Source organism: Camellia sinensis, chromosome 5 (genome assembly GCF_055761805.1).
Source record: "Camellia sinensis isolate YWXY chromosome 5, ASM5576180v1, whole genome shotgun sequence".
NCBI classification, from domain to species: Eukaryota; Viridiplantae; Streptophyta; class Magnoliopsida; order Ericales; family Theaceae; genus Camellia; species Camellia sinensis.
In genome coordinates, this window is record NC_138965.1 from 177,437,155 (window position 1) to 177,448,723 (window position 11,569).

General features: G+C 33.0%; 1 protein-coding gene across 2 annotated transcripts in view; it reads right to left on the reverse strand.

Moving 5' to 3' along the window:
* LOC114283083 (methylesterase 10-like) overlaps positions 1–11,569 on the reverse strand; it is a 297,358-nt gene that overhangs the window by 211,339 nt on the left and 74,450 nt on the right. The window lies entirely within an intron of this gene.

The following is an 11,569-nucleotide window of genomic DNA, read 5'->3' on the forward strand; positions in this document are numbered from 1 at the left end:
TTTTATCTGTTCAATATTTTTATTTGTACAAATTTTCATCTGTATAATTTTTATCTCTACAAATTTTGCAGAGCAATCAAACATCTATTCAAATTTTGATCTTATAGTCTGCACAAAATATACAAAAATATATATACATAGAGATTCAGTGATTTAGCGATCGATGATAAATAAGAATCAAGCTAAAAAATTATATTCAAGAGATGCACAATCTTGATCAATATGGTGAAATCCTTTCTTCAAAGCTCAATTTTTGCTCTCTCTAGGGTTTTACAGACTAAAATGAGAATGTGAGAGACCTTATAAAAGGGTCGTCTGCCTTGGTGGCACCATCAAATGAGGTGAGAGTCTCTCTCTCTCTCTCTCTCTCTCTCTCTCTCTCTCTCTCTCCATCTGTTGCAATCTATTTTATGATGATGAAGATCAACAACAACTACAACAACAACAAAAAGGATAAATTCACTGACCTTTCCTAAGGTTTACCTTAATTACAGGTACCTCCCCTGTAGTTTCAAAAATTACACTAACTTCCCCTACTTTTGAAAATAATACACAGATTCTCCCTTCTCGTTAAAAGAGTATGAACGATGCTAACTTGGCAGTCGAATTGACCATAATGCCCTTGAACCACATTGTGGAAAAACACAATTGACCCTTCTCAATCTTCATCTTCTCCATCTTCACAAACCATTCTTCTAACACCTTAACGGCAGAAACCATCTCTGTAATTTCATCCAAAGAAAACCCATTTCCATTTACAAACCTAAAATCAAGATTAGGGCAAGAATTTCCATCAGCCTTGCCTGAACTCTTTGATCTAATTCTAGTAGGAATTGAATATCTGTCACGACCCAAACCCGCCCCTATGGATTTAGCGTCGTAACCGGCCAGTAATCCTTGGATTCCTAAAGACCCCTGAATAGAAAATCTTATAATTAGGGACTGCAGAAACAAATATAGAAACATACATAGTCCATTGAGTTGTGGAGACACATATAGGACAGAATTTTTAAACTTTATACACATATATGTGACGTCATTTGCAGTAGTCTCATGTCACATACATAATAGATATAGCCAAAAAAGGTCTTAGCCCAATGTACAAATAACAGAAAATTGTCCATAACCCAAAGAAAACCAAGCCTTTACATTCACAAAACATGAACAAAGACGTATGGAACCTTATCGGGAGGCACAAAGGTTGGCTGACAAGAACTCTCCAGCGGTCGTCACTGAGCTTGGCCACGCGCCTGATCACCTACATACATAAATAATAGGGTGAGTAGAAGCCCAGTGAATAATAACAAGGTAAAGAGTTTAATGAATGATGTCCATCTCAGAGTTACAAATTAGAATTTATATCAGAAACAGAGTCTTATCCATATTCAGATTTCAAATCAGAATTAGATTCATATGCATGTTCATATTTCTATTCATATTCATATTCAGATTTTGCATAAGATCATACGTGATACACCTATTAGTTATCATATCAACTTGGTCCTGAGACCCACATGTATAGTTGATACTGACGACCATAAAGGTCTATCTCTTGTGCGCAAGTAGCCATGGTATTGTTACCCCTAGGCGAGGACCATGTGAATATAGGTCTCAGTATTGTTACCTCCGGGCAAGGGCCACATGAACTATAGGCCACAGTATTATTACCCTTGGGCGAGGGCCACGTGCATATCAGTTACGGTATTGTTACCTTTAGGCAAGGGCCACGCGAACTATGGATGCCACTATACATTTCAGAAAAATGGGCATTCATTCATGATTCACAAATAGCACTCCATATAGCAGTTCATAAAACAGGTCTTATTACATCATACAAAAAATAAATAAACTTGAACATAACTTTACTAAGTTATTACTCACAGATGCTCCAAAGCAAACAGACAGAGTAGGTAGATCAGATAACCTGTGGCACGTGACCTACACAGATACAGAACGAGTACGTACTGACTTACACACCTGGAAACATTACTTAGTTCTTTTTTTTATCTTGGTGTGTTTCTACCTTTATTCTCATTATTGTGCCTTAATCTTGGCCTAAGAATGCCTAGGATGTAATGAGGATGGAAAAATGCATTTGAAAACACTTGGTCACAAATGTTGGAAGCAAAGGTCCCTTCGCTCGAACGGACATGAAAAATGTGAGTGGTCGCTCGAGTGGACATGAAAAATGTGAGTGGTCGCTCGAGCGCAACTTCTTTCGCTCGAGCGATCTGTAAACTTCGAAAAAAGTACTGGTTGTGTGATTTTCACACTTGATGGTCGCTTGACGGTCGTTCGAGCTTGAGACTCAAGTCCTCGGTCGAGCGCAACTCTTGTCGATCGAGCAGTCTGCAAAACATGTGAACTTCTGGAAGCATTCATTTCACGTTCGAGCGGACTTCTGGTCGCTCGAGCGGAAGTATAAGTTCTCAGAGTGGTCGCTTGAGTGAAGAATGCGTCGCTCGAGCGAAAAAGCAGAATCTGAAATTTCTAGATTTGCCTTCAAGCTTCAAAACTCAAATTCAAACCCACAAATCTTGTTCCTTTGGGCCAAAAACTTTAGGAAACATGTCTAAACTTGAAAAATATTGAGAATTAAGGATCATTTCATGAAATCAAGGCCCATAAGCTCGACAATTGAGCAAACTCAAACTTGAATTATGAAAACATAATGTGAATACGACATGCATGTAAATTGCTTGAACTAAGGCTTTTCAAAACAGGATTAATTAAAGTCAAATGGTAAGAAATGTGATGAATTCTCAACACCAAGTCAAGATAGACACATGGATGTGGTAATTCTTTGATTTCAAACTCAAGATGTTATGATATATGCATGCATGTATGGAATGGCTTAACTTTCTTCAATTCTAGCTCAATTCCCATATGAATTCACCTAATTCACTTCTTCCATGCAGTAATCAACTACATTACAAAGCCAAAGACTAGAATTGTTGCCTAGAGCCTTAATTGCACAAGTGTAGAAGATCACCTCCCAATTCTCATCAATTCTCCAATTATTCCTAGTAATTCTCCCTTCTACTAGCTTTGATCTTAACTTCTTCCTTATCTTACTTTCTCTCTCTCGCGCTTTGTTTGAATAGGCTCAAAGATGAGGAAATGAAGAAGTCTAGAATGAGGTAGTGGGGTTCATTAATCCCTATATTAGCTAGGTAATTAAATATGATAAAAATATAAAAGATTAAGCTTAAGTCTAATTGAATTTAATCTAATAGTTTCGTTCTGAATCAAATTTCAATTCAACCTACCATAAAATTCTAAAAATTCCGAATAAGACGTAACTTAAGTCAATTTCATGATCGGATGCCGATAAGACCTTTGACTTGCCGAACAGAATGGAAACTCAAATAGATATTCCTACGAGTAACAGATAGAAGTACAAGTAATGCAATACACATGTAATTAATGCAAAATTCTACTGTAATTACTCATTAGACATACTAAATCATGGCGTAATCATGGTTTATCAATTAATCACATGTCAGGATTGTTACAGCCTTTCTCCCTTAAAGAGTTTGGTCCTCCAAACTCGTATTATCTTCATCTTGGAAGAATAATGGATTCAAAGGAAACAATTCAGGATATCTTCTCATCATATCTTCCTCAATTTCCCAAGTTACATAGGTCCTTCCGTGGTTTTGCCAATCAACTTTTACCAACGATATTTCCTTTCTCCTTAGTTTTTTAATTCGGCGATTCACAATCTGTATTAGCCTTTCTTTGTACATGTTGTCATCCTTTAAAAGCACATGTGTCAGCTCAATAATATGGTGCAGATCTTGTAAGTAATCCCATAACATTGAAACATGAAAGACATTATGCATATGCTCTATGACCAGCGGTAAGGTTACTTAATACGTCACCGGATTAATTTTCTCCAGAATCTCATATGGCCCAACATATCTCGATGCTAACTTGCCCTTAACACCAAACCGTGTCTGGCCTTTCATTGGGGTCACTTTTATGAACATATGATCTCCGACTTCATATTCTCTATCTCGCCTTCAGATGTCTGTATAATTCTTTTGGCAACTTTTTGCAATTTTCAATCTTTGTTGAATTAATTTCACATTTTTCGTTGTTTCTCGCACAAGTTCTAGCCTTAACAATGGTCTGTCACCTACCTCAGCCTAACAGATAGGAGAACGACATTTTCTTCCATACAGAGCTTCATAAGGAACCATTTCAATACTTGAATGATAGCTGTTATTGTATACAAACTCGGCTAAAGAAAGGTAAGCCTCCCAATTCCCTTGGAAGTCCAACACACACATCCGTAGCATATCTTCCAAAGTCTGATTGGTTCTTTCAGATTGATTGTTTGTTTGTGGATGGTAAACACTACTCATCCGCAGTTCGGTTCCCAAAGCTTGTTGCAAACTCTGCCAAAACCTTGACGTGAACTTTGAATCTCTGTCAGATACAATGGATACTGGTACACCATGTAACCTCACAATCCTATTCACATAAATGTTAGCTAACTTACCCACATTATAGAAAGTTTTGACAGGTAGAAAATGGGCAGACTTAGTTAAACGATCAACAATAACCCAGATAGAATCCATACTTCGAGAGGAACGAGTCAATCCAACAATGAAATCCATAGTAATATGCTCCCACTTCCATTCCGGTATTGGAAAACGACTGAAGTAATCTAGCGAGTCGTTGATGTTCAGCTTTAACTTGATGGTAATGCAAACATCTAGCTACAAGGTCCGCAATACACTTTTTCATTCCAGGCCACCATAAATTTTGTTTCAAGTCATGATATATCTTTGTATTCCCCGGATGCATGGCAAATTTAGAGTTGTGAGCTTCAGTCATGATGACTTTCCTTAAATCAGAATAATCCGGTACACAAAGGCGATTCTGGAATTTCAACACATTGTTCTCAAGTACAAACCTGGGCCTTGGTTTTGAGTCAAGTTCATCTACAATCTTTTTCAGGAACTCATCTTCAAGTTGCTTCTCTTTGATTTCTTCAATGATTGTAGGTTGAGCGAAAATGGCAGCTAAAATCCTGCCTTGTTCATGCATCACAATCTCAATCTCATTTTTCTCTAAGTCATATAGCAATTCTTTCTAATCGGTGAGCAAACATGACAAATTCCCAATGGATTTTCAGCTCAATGCATCTGCAATGGTATTTGCCTTCCTTGGATGGTACATAATTTGCAAGTCATAGTCCTTGATTAATTCTAGCCATCATCTTTGCCTCATGTTCAGCTCCTTTTGAGTGAAGAAATATTTTAAGCTTTTATGATCTGTATATACTTCACAAGTTACTCTATACAAATAATGACGCCATATTTTCAAAGCAAACACCACGACTACTAGTTCAAGATCATAAGTCGGGTAGTTCTTTTCATGAAGACGGAGTTGCCGAGAGGCATAAGTAATTACCTTCCCATTCTGCATTGGCACACAACCCAAACCTTTGTAGGATACATCATTGTAAATCCGAAACCCATCAGTTCCATTAGGTAAGGTTAGAATTGGTGCAGTTACTAGTCTAGTTTTCAATTCTTGGAAGGCTGACTCCCGTTGATCATTCCAATCAAACGATGCATTTTTTTGTGTCAATTGCGTCAATGGCATAGCAAGTTTTGAAAAATCTTTTACAAATCTGCGATAATAACCTGCAAGCCCCAGAAAACTTCTAACTTCTGATATATTGGTTGGTCTTGGCCAATCTACAATGGCTTCGACTTTCTGTGGATCAACAGAGATACCATCCTTGTTGATTACATGTCCCAGAAATGCCACACTGTCAAGCCAAAATTCACATTTGAAAAATTTTGCATATAGTTTTTTTCTCTCAGAGTCTGTAACACAGTTTTCAAGTGATTCTCATGATTTTCCCTGCTTTTGGAGTAAATCAAAATATCGTCAATAAATACAATAACAAATTCATCCAGATATGTTTTAAACTCCCTGTTTATAAGGTCCATAAAAGCAGCAGGTGCATTAGTCACCCCAAACGGCATTACCAAAAATTCATAGTGTTCGTATCTAGTTCTGAATGCAGTTTTCTATACATCTTCTGCCTTAACTTTTAACTGGTGATACCCGAATCTAAGGTCTATTTTGGAGAATACTTGTGCTCCATGAAGTTGGTCAAATAAATCATCTATTCGGGGCAATGGATATTTATTTTTCACAGTTACCTTGTTCAACTCATGGTAATCAATACATAGCCTCAAAGACTCGTCTTTCTTTTTGACAAAAAACACTGGAGCACCCCAAGGTGACGTTCTCGGACGGATAAATTTCTTGTCTAAGAGTTCTTCGAGCTAAATTTTTAACTCTTTCAATTCAGAAGTTGACATTCTATATGGGGTTTTGGAGATCGGTTGTGTTACGAGTACAACATCGATAGTAAACTTAACTTCCCTATCAATTAACTCTCCGGGCAATTCAGTTGGAAATACATCAGAAAATTCATTTACTATAGGAATGTTCTCTACAGTTGGATTGTCAGAAGCCACAGTCAAAACACAACACATATACCCTTTACACCCCTTTCTAATTAATTTAGCAACTTTCATGGCAGAAATCAAGTATGGGGAAGGGACCACCCCATTCCCAGTGAATACAAACTCAAGTAACCCAAGTGGACGAAATATAACAGACTTATTCACACAATCAATAGTTTTATAGTACTTCGTTAACCAATCCATACCCAATATGCAGTCAAAATGATCAATGCTCAATGGCAGTAAATCAACGTACATTGTTATATCACCACTCATAATATCACATGCCGGATAAATATAAGCACATATCATAGAACCCCTAGATGGTGTAGAAACAGATAGCAAATAGTTCATAGGTTCTAACGGTCTAGTTAATTTTCGAGAAAAAGCATACGAGACAAATGAATGCGTAGAGCCAGAATCAATCAGTACATAAGCATTCTGAGCACAGATAGAGATTATACTTGACACCATTGACTCAGTATTCTGCAAATCTCCAGGCACTACTGCAAACACTCTTCCTTACCTTGTTGTTTCATTTCCAATGCTACCCCTGGCATTAGTTCTTGTATATTTTTTATTTCTTTTTATTTTTAGTGAATATTTTTAAAATTTTAAACATTTTTTAAAAAAAAATTTTAGATGCACATTACTAAGATGTATCTAAAAGGTAAGATAATTGTAAAACAATATTTTAAAAAATAAATAAATATACAAGAATACAAAAAATACACTGAATTTTTATATTTTTTATATTTAGTAAATTTTTCATGGATTTTTTCACAAATATTATATTTTTTAAGTGTCTTTATGTTAGATGTATCTAAAAATTAAAAAAATTACTTAAAATATTAAAAAAATTCAATAAAAACAAAAAAATACAGAAAATAAAAAGTTTTAATTTTCTAAAAAGTGAATTCAGAAAATTCAAACTAAACAAGCTGATCATTATTTTTATCTATATAACTATAAATTATTGATAAAAAATAAGGCTGATAATATGTGAATTAAAAATTTAAAGATACTCAATATAATTATATCAAAATTATAAAATTTAATGTAATTTACTTAATAAATAATAATTAATCCATTGTTAATCTATCTATATAAACAAATGTAGTGGAATATGAGAATTCTCCAAACTCTTAATACTAAATTCTTATGAATTCTCTCTCCTACGTGTCACTTTTCAAGTCTTCCCTCCCACTTTTCCTAATTTTTAATCATTTGTCAATTATCTAAATCTCAAAAGCCAAAAGGATTGTATATATTTAAATAAAATAATAAATATTTAAATATGAACAACAAACAGGTAGAGATAAAAATATAAAATAAATAAAATAGAAAGATAACTATTCAAATTTCAACTACAAAATAATATAAAGAGTCAAATAAAAGATAAAAATAAATAAATAAAAAATATTACGAGTCAATTAATTATAAAAATAAAAAGTTAACTATTTATATATGAACAATTAAAAAAATTTAAATAAAAAAATATTACGAGTCAAATGATTTTTAAAATAAAAAGGTAATTATGTATATATGAATAACAAATAAATATAGATGAAAAAATATACAAAAATAAAAATATAACTATTTAATGAAAATTCAAATAAAAGATAACAAAATATTTAAATAAAAAAAGAATAAGATTGGGATATAAATATCCCAAAAAGATGATAATTTTTTTAACGATCTATATTTATCTTTTGTTAGTTTGTTATAGAATTTCTATATATTTCAACTTAAACTTTTTAAAGCTTATCTTTAAGTGGAATTTAATATTTTATCTTTCAAAATCATCAATTACTTATCCATACAAATTTTTAACATGATAGAATTCCATATATATCTTTTTGTTTAAACATAATATTTTTAATATAAAAACAAGTTCATGCAAAAGAAACCATGAACAGAAAATTGGGGGAAAAACAATCAACATTGAGCCATTTCTGACTTGCATGAGTTTTTGAATTTGTAAGAAAGTGAGTTCATATAAATGGATTTTTTTTTTTTAATTTTTTTTTGTTACAATCTGTATTTTTCCTTATTTCTTTCTTTTTGTTAATAATGTGTCATTTAATTGAGATTTTATTCTTTTTTTATATTTATAAAAGCACTGCTATTATCAATTTGTAACTCTCTCACTTATTGATTATTTGTGTTTAATTTTTTTTTGGTGTAGATATTAGATTGAAAATGAAGAACACATCAAGATTTATTGGATATGGGTTATACTTTAAATGTATTCATCAGTTGATTTTTTATTGTTGATTATCTTATTGAAATAATTCATGATTAAATTTATTTTTAGTAACTCATTTCCTTTGAGAACTAAACCACAAATTTCTTCTTTGTTTAAATTATTTATTTATTTATTTAGATTCAGAGTTTGAGCAAATGGAAGATATCTCATATTTAAAATGTTAATTTTTTTTTTGAATAATTTAAATATTTATATTCTTTATGTTTGTCAATTCAAGTATAATGCATTTTCAAACATTTTTTTTAAATTTTTTTTTATAATCATTCCAAACCTATTTGTGTTTAATGAATCAATATAACGAAAAAACAAATAGCATGTAAAAAATTTTAACCACTAACTAAATATAATGGGAATTAAAATTAATTTTATTTTAATTTATTATATTAAATGAGATGATTAATGTAATATCTACTATTGATTAAGCAAAATTAGTGTTATTTTTATTTAATATATTAGTCATTTTGATTAATTATAATATGTCTTTGTTACTCTACTTTTGGTTATCTAAAGTAATTCTTAGATAAATTAGCTATTATATATGTGATGATTTACTAATGTATGATACTTTTTTTAAAATTTTCAATAATGTGAAATATTAAATATTTTTAACGATGTGAAGTAAGATTTATATACACAAACCAAATAAAAATATTAAGAAATATAAGCAGATAGCAAATTTTTTTTTAGTAATTATTAACTTTCTAAAATTTTGTGCATCGCACGAGTGACCACTATTTAATATAAATAAGAATGGGTATCATCATCAAGAATCAATGGCGCATTGTCTTGGAAACTTTTTAATTTTTTTTTAAAAACAGTATATAAAAAATAATAATATAACTTAAAATAAATTAAAAATCAAAATTTAACTTTTCGCGACGTTCTGAAATTGGCCCAAGATATTGAAGAGGTCGGTCACCAGACAAGGCAACAAACCGCGGTTTTAAAGGCAGTCGCCCCTCCAATGAAACCGAACCCCCTTCAAAAAAACAGCTCATTAAAAAAATACAAAATAAAAAATAATTTCTCTCTGTCTCTCTCTAACTTTCAATGGTCCTTTGACGGTTGCTTTAGTGCTATCTTTTAAGAAACCACACGCGTTGCACATTGTGCTCCGATATTCGAGTAATTATTCAATTTGGATAAATTATAAATATATCTATAAAATTTACTTAAAATATAAATTGTTCCTATAATTTAAAAAATTATAAATATCTTTTTATTATAATTAATTAAAAAGTGAAATTTTTAATTGTTCACCTATACAATAATGAAATTATCTGAATTATTAATTGAAATAAAATTTTAACATTATTAAAAGATATTAATTAATTTGATAATTTATTAATAAAATGATCATGAGTTCGAGTCAGGCTCTCTAAATCCCTAGCAGAATCGCCAGAAACTGTGGACGCGCCCCGGGAGGAGGCTTAATGCTTTTCCACAGTTCGGACTCAATTTGTCACGGTTCTTAATTTGATCTCACAATGCGCAATGTGAGATTGATAAATCACAAAAGAGTTCAAATCCGACAAATTGTTTTGGAAAACTGATTTTTAAGAAAGAAGTGCCAAACATGGACTACTTTGCCAGATACAGAGTCGCCACCTAAATATTTTATCTTGGGAGAATTTAGGAAATCCTGACTCGTGCCGAAGGCCACGTGTCCGTCATCACCAAAGTTGCCTCGGCCCAAGAACTTGAGTACGATTGGGGAAGGTCAGCTATGAGCACCCCCGCTTGCCCGATCAAAGATCGATCACTGCTAAACATGATATCGAGTTTTTGAAAACACATGCGTTCTTATTCCGATTAATTAGCTAGAATTACTATGTGATGCGCACAGCAAAATAAGTATAGACTAGATCGCCTAATTTGGAACAAAGCATTGCATATCCGTTTGTTTGAAAAATGGTTTGAAGTTTGCTACTCGTAAGTAGGCTAAAATGCGGATTTGATGAATTGTTCAAATTCAAGTAATCCAGCCTTCACCCATAGGCATTCAGGCAGTTAATCACATAAGCAATTAGCCTCATGGCAAGCATGCTTTCATGGCAAGCAGTAACACACATGCAGCATGCTAAAGTGTAAACGCTCACAGTGTACTCCGAGCAAAAACAAAAACTAGTTAGTAATCATGCATGATCCTAGTTCATGTTAAGATGGCTAATGCAACACATGCAAGATGCAACTAGGAATAGGTTCGGCTGTTCTAAAATGGCATGTGAGATGCAACTTGATACATGCATTCAACTTTGAAATTTGAAATACGATGCAATTAGTATGATGCGCCGAGCCCGGTGCATGCAAGATAGATGAATGGATGCACGCATGCAAAGCATAAGTATGCTAGACAAATGAATAGATACAAACATGCAAAGCATAAGTATGCTAATTGAAATATGCCCTAAAACTAACCAACGAAAGCAGGTAAGTAAAAGGGAGAAAGACGTGGGGGTTGGAAGTCATGCACATACGCACGCACACTTATTACAAAATTGGCCCTCTCGACGGAGAGTCCAAATAAATAATACATTCCAACTAATTAACTAACTAACAAGCTAATTAATTATTACATAACCGAATGAATAATTAGCTACAACTAATTATTACAAGACTTAATTAATTAACAAATTAACTAAGTACAAAACCGAATGCTAACTAAGAAGTAAGCAAAACAGTAAACTAGGCCGCCTCAGCTCTGCCTTGAAGAATTCGAAGATGCATGCTCGGTTCTTGTCCCGAAAGCTCTTCGGTTGCTCTTTAGAGGCTCTGTCTGCAGGGTGTCCTCAAGGAATTCCTA